This window comes from Hipposideros armiger, unplaced genomic scaffold, assembly GCF_001890085.2.
Source record: "Hipposideros armiger isolate ML-2016 unplaced genomic scaffold, ASM189008v1 scaffold_716, whole genome shotgun sequence".
Lineage (NCBI taxonomy): Eukaryota > Metazoa > Chordata > Mammalia > Chiroptera > Hipposideridae > Hipposideros > Hipposideros armiger.
Window position 1 is genome coordinate 562038 of NW_017732066.1, and position 5941 is coordinate 567978.

At 37.3% G+C, this 5941-nt stretch overlaps 1 protein-coding gene and 1 pseudogene across 3 annotated transcripts in view; one reads left to right on the top strand and one right to left on the bottom strand.

Moving 5' to 3' along the window:
• The window catches only part of GPR45 (G protein-coupled receptor 45), a 98183-nt gene that overhangs the window by 15666 nt on the left and 76576 nt on the right, over positions 1-5941 (top strand). The window lies entirely within an intron of this gene.
• Positions 1235-1662, bottom strand: LOC109373379 (ubiquitin-60S ribosomal protein L40 pseudogene; annotated as a pseudogene).

The following is a 5941-nucleotide window of genomic DNA, read 5'->3' on the forward strand; positions in this document are numbered from 1 at the left end:
CACAGGACCTTGAGCTTAGAGGCCATGAGCTGCTAATGGGAAGCCAGATGGCGACTGGTGCCCTTCCCAACAAAGATTGAAGAACAACAACTTGGCTGGTCCTCTTCCCCAATTCCCCAACACTGTTCCCCTCCCCCAATTCCCCAATAAAATCTAAATAGTGATAGTGGACATCCATGTGTTTTCCTAATCTAGAGGAAAAGTTTTCAGCTTTTCACTAGTGAATATGACATTAACTGTGGGTTTGTTTTATATAACCTTTATTCTGTTGAGATAGATCCCTTCTGTACCCACTTTGTTGAGAGTTTTTATCATAAAAGGATATTGAATTTCGTTAAATGCTTTTTCTGGATCTATTGAGATGATCATATGGTTTCTATCTTTTATTTTATTAATGTGATATATCATGTTGACTGATTTATAGATGTTGAACCATCCTTGCATCCCTGGGGTGAATCATACTTGGTTATGGTGTAAAATCCTTTTATTGTATTGTTGAATCCAGTTTATTAATATTTTCTTAAGAATATTTGTATCTATGTCCATCAAGGATATTGGCATATATATATATAAGTATGCACATATATATATACACACATACCCATATCCTTGATGGACATAGACACAGAGGGTGCCAAAAAAATGTATACACATTTTAAGAAAGGAAAAACTATTAAAATTATGAGGATTGTAACCACTTTGAGCCCCTTTTGTAGTTGCAGAAGTCAAACGTGACTTATATTCATCCTTTGTTATTGGTATATATTGAGTATTATGATTTTAATACTATATATATATATATATATGTTTTTTGTGTTTTTTTGTAAAGTCTTTGTCTGGTTTTGGTATCAGGGTAATGCTGGCTTTGTAGCATGAGCTTGGAAGCAGTCCTTCCTCTTGAATTTTTTGAAATTGTTTAAGAAGGATAAGTATCAGTTCTACTTTGAATGTTTAGTAGAATTCAGCTGTGAAGCCGTCTGGCCCTGGATTTTCATTTTTCGGGAAGTTTTTTGATTACTGCTTCAATTTCATCACTAGTCATAGGTCAGTTTAAATTTCGTATTTCTCCTGGTTCAGTCTTGGAAGGTTATATACTTCTAGAAATTTATTCATTTCTTCTAGGCTGTTGAATTTGTTGGCATATGTATATTTTTTTCCAGTCAATGAAAGGGGAACTTTATTGAAGCCCCGGGGCCAAGGGGTTTGGGCAGGAGGCCACCCTGTGGGCCAAGGAGGTGCTGGAGGAGCCTTATGTGACCTTCTTCTTGGGGCGTAGGTTGTTGGTGTGGCCACACTTCTTGCGGCAGTTGACAGCACGGGGATGCAGGCGAGCGGAACACTTGCGGCAGATCATCTTGTCACAGTTGTGCTTCTGGGCAAGCTGGCGGAGGGAAGGCTCAACGATACCACTCGCAGACGAAGCACCAAGTGCAGAGTGGACTCTTTCTGGATATTACAGTCTGAGAGAGTGCGGCCATCCTCCAGCTGTTTGCCTGCAAAAATCAGATGCTGCTGGTCAGGTGGGATGCCCTCCTTGTCTTGGATTTTAGCTTTGACATTCTCAATAGTGTCACTGGGCTCGACCTCAAGTGTGATGGTCTTGCCCGTCAGGGTCTTCACAAAGATCTGCATCTCTGCGTCTGCTGGGGAGGCTGCTCCGCCGCCTCATTGAAAAGAAAGAGCGGCATATAATTTTTTGTAGTTTCCTTTAATGATTTTTTTTCCCTGTGGTGTCAGTTGTAACTTCTCTTTTGCTTCTGATTTTATTCTATTGGATTCTCTCTCTTTTATCTTGATTAGTTTGACTAAATGTTTATCGATTTTGTTTATCTTTTCAAAGAAACAGCTGTTTGTTTTATTGATCTTTTCTATGGTTTTTAAATTTTCTATTCTGTTTATTTCCACTCTGATTTTAACTATTTTCTTCCTTATATTTTGTTTGTTCTTCTTTTTCTAATTCCTTTAGATGTAGAGTTAGGTTGTTTAGTTGGGCGTTTTCCTGTTGCTTAATGTAGGTCTGTATAGCTATAAATTTCCCTCATAGAACTGCTTTTGTTGTATCCCATAAATTTTGCAAAGTTGTGTTTTCATTTTCATTTGTTTCAAGACAGTTTTAAAATTTTCTCTTTGATCCATTGATTGTTTAGCAGCATGTTGTTTAGTCTCTACATGCTGGTGTTTTTCTAGTTTTCTTCCTGTAGTTGATTTCTATCTATTGATGTGAGTGCGGATTAACATCCTCTACTATTATTGTATTACCGTGGATTTCTCCCTTTCTGTCCAATCATAATTGCTTTGTATATTTAGGTGCTCTTATGTTGGGTGCATAGATATTTACGAATGTTATATCTTCTTCAATTCACTCTTTTGTAATTACGTAATGTCCCTCTTTGTCTTATTTTTACATATTTTTGTTTTAAAGTCCATTTTGTCTGATATTAGTACTCCATCTTTCTCTTCATTTCTTTTTACATGGAATGCCTTTTTCCATCCCTTAACTTTCAGTGTGTATGTATCTTTCACATTGAAACGAGTCTTTTATAAACAGCATATAAATGGATCATGTTTTCTAATCCATTCAGCTACCCTATGTTTTTATTGGAACATTTAATCAATTTACATTTAAAGTAATTACTGGTAAGTATATACTCATTGCCATTTTGTTACTTGTTTTTTGGTTGTTTTTATAGTTCTCTGTTCCTTTCTTCTTTCTCTTGATCTCTTCCCTTGTGTTTTGCTGGTTTTTGTTAGTGTTTTACTTGAGCTTCTTTCTTTTTATTTTTGTTATATCTTTTGTAGAGTTTTGGTTACCATGACATTTATTTATATCATTCTATATCTACTTTAAGCTGTTAGGCATTTAAGTTTGAAAATTTAAGTGTTGTGTATCTACTACTTATTTTAGCTTGAGTTGAGTTTGATAAATGTTTCTTTTGACCTTCCTAATAGCTTATTAAATGTCTGAGTCACTGTATTTATTAAGTATTTGGCTTTACCTGTAAGATTTTATTCTTTCTAATAATTTCTTATTTCTTGTTATGGCCAAGCCTTTTTATGTAATTCTCTGTAGGATCTATAATTGTCCTCATTTTACAGATAAAGAATCTGAGGTATAAAGAAGTTAAATAGTTTGCCTAGAGTTTACAAAGCTAGTAACAACAAAGCTAAGGCTTAGACCCAAGCAGCTTCTCTCTTCCCTTACTCATCACACTGCTACCAACCCCCTTACAGAGAAAGCACCTGTACCTGAAAGTGTGAACTGTCCATATTACAGACATGACAGGCAGATCTAATGAAGGGCAGAGGAGCTTTGCTCTAGAGGGTCTCCAAAATTGATTTCAAGACAAGCATGGCAGATGTATCTGTCAAGTTTCCTTCCCTGGATTTTCATGGAAGCCCAGGACAGGACAGAATCTCCTGAAACTGTCATGTGTGTTCTAGAAGTAAGCAAATGCCATACTTCCTGCTTGCTGATGAAGCTAGATGCGGTCTTACCAGCCACTGATAGACTTACTTTTCTTCCTGGACCACTGAGCCAAGAAGGCTTGGTTTTGAACAAGAGGAGAGACCCTGCAAGGGTCTGTCTCATAACTATTAAATGGATTGAAAATAGGCTTAAAGAAAGATGCGACCAAAAGGCTATGGTTGTTGGTAGAAAAAAGGCATCAGTTTTGACTCAGGTTATCAAGAAAGGGTTCCTTGAGATAATGGTCCCTGACCCACTTGGGCAAGGAGAGACATTCTAAGCAGAGAAAAAGCATGAGTGAAGGTCTAGGATCAAACTGCACACCATGTATCTGGGATCCAGAAATGATGCAGTTTAGCTGCAACATCAGATTGTGTGTGAGAGTGGGGGAAGATAAGGCTGTCAGTGGAAAGTTCAGCCATTATATTAATGGCTTTGAACCCCAAGCTAAGGCATTTGAGTTTGACTAACCAGTGATGAGCTCTCAAAAATTATCAAGGAAGAGAAAGGATAAGATTTATGTGTAAGGAAATAGAACTGGCCACAATCTGTAGAATAGAAGAAATAAACTGGAAGAAAGGGAGAGGCTGTCAGTTCAAAGACTAATTAGGAATCCATTTAAATAATTGAAGCAGGAGGGGCCAGCCGAGTGGCTCAGTTGGTTAAGAGCATGAGCTCTGAGCAACAGGGTCACCGGTTCGATTCCCACATGGGTCTAAGCTGAGCTGCTGCTGAGCTGCCAACGGGTGGCAGGATGGCTCAGCTGGTGAGAGCACGTGCTCTTAACAACAAGGTTGCCNCTGTTGTTCAGCATCTTAGCTGTAGAGTGCAGTGTCACTGGCCCTCATATGTGGGATCCGAACTGGGGCCCTCTGGCATCCCAAGCCAGTTCTTAACTATCACGCCACTCGGCCGGCCCTCACTGTGGTTTTAATTTGCCTTTCCTACATGATTAGTGATGAAATGATGTTGAGCATCTTTTCATATGTCTATTGGCCATCTGTGTGTCCTCTGTGGAAAAATGTCTATTCAGTTCCTCTGCCAATTTTTTAATTGGATTGTTTGGGGGTTTTTTGCTCTTAAGTTGTATGAGTTCCTTATATATTTTGGATATTAACCCTTTATCAGATGTATCATTTGTAAATACCTTCTCCCATTCAGTAGGTTGTCTTTTCATTTTGTTGATGGTTTCCTTCACTGAGCAAAAACGTCTTAGTTTTGTTGTAGTACCACTTGTTTGTTTTCTTTCCTTTATTTCCCTTTCTTGAGGAGACATGTCCAAAAAGATACCACTAAGAAGATGTCAGAGAGTTTACTGCCTATGATTTCTTCCAAGAATTTTATGTTTTCAGGTCTTACATTTAAGTCTTTAATCCATTGTGAGTTGATTGTTGTATATGTGTAAGAAAGTGGTCTGATTTTATTTTTTGCACATATATATCCAGTTTTCCCAGCACCACTTATTGAAGAGATTGTCTTTGCTTCATTGTATATCCTTGCCTCCTTTTTCATAGATTAATTGATTTATTTCTGGGCTCTCTATTCTATTCCATTGATCTATATATCTGTTTCTATATATCTATCTTTATGCCAGTATCATATTGTTTTGATTATTGTAGCTTTATAGTATAGAATAGTTTGATATCAAGAGGTGTGATAGCTCCCACTATCTTTTTCTCAAGATTTCTTTGGCTATTTGGGGTCTTTTATGGTTTCCTATAAATTTTAGGATTAGTTACTGTAATCATGAGAAGAATGCCATTGGTATTTTGTTAGGGATTGCATCAAATCTGTAAATTGCTTTAAGTAGTAAGGATATTTTAACAATGTTAATCCTTCCAATGCATGGGCAAGGTATTTCCTTCCATTTATTTGCAGCTTCTTCAATTTCTTTTTTTTTTTTTTAGCTAAGCCATCCTGCCACCTGTTGGCAGCTCACCGGCAACTCAGCTCGGGCCAGGAATCGAACTGCTGTTGCTCAGAGCTCGCACTCTTGAGTGAGCTCTTAACCAACTGAGCGACTCAGCCCGCCCTTCAATTTCTGTATTCAATATCATTCATAGTATTCAGAGTACAGGTTTTTAACCTCTTTGGTGAAAATTATTCCTAAGTATTTAATGCTTTTTGATGCAATTGTAAATAGGATTGTTCTCTTAATATCTCCTTCTGATCATTGGTTATTGGTGTACAGATATGCACAGATTTCTTTATGTTGATTCTGTACCCTGAAATTTTATTGAATTCATTTATTAGCTCTAATGATTTTTTTTTTGGAGTCTAGGATTTTCTATAATAGTATCATGTCATCTGCAAATAATGAGAGTTTTACTTCTTTCTTTTCAATTTGGATGCCTTTTATTTATTTTTCCTGTCTGATTGTTGTGACTAGGACTTCCAATACTATGTTGAATAGAAATAGTGATAGTGGGGGCCGCCGGAGTGGCTCAGTTGGTTAAGAGTTGGTTTAAGAGCTGG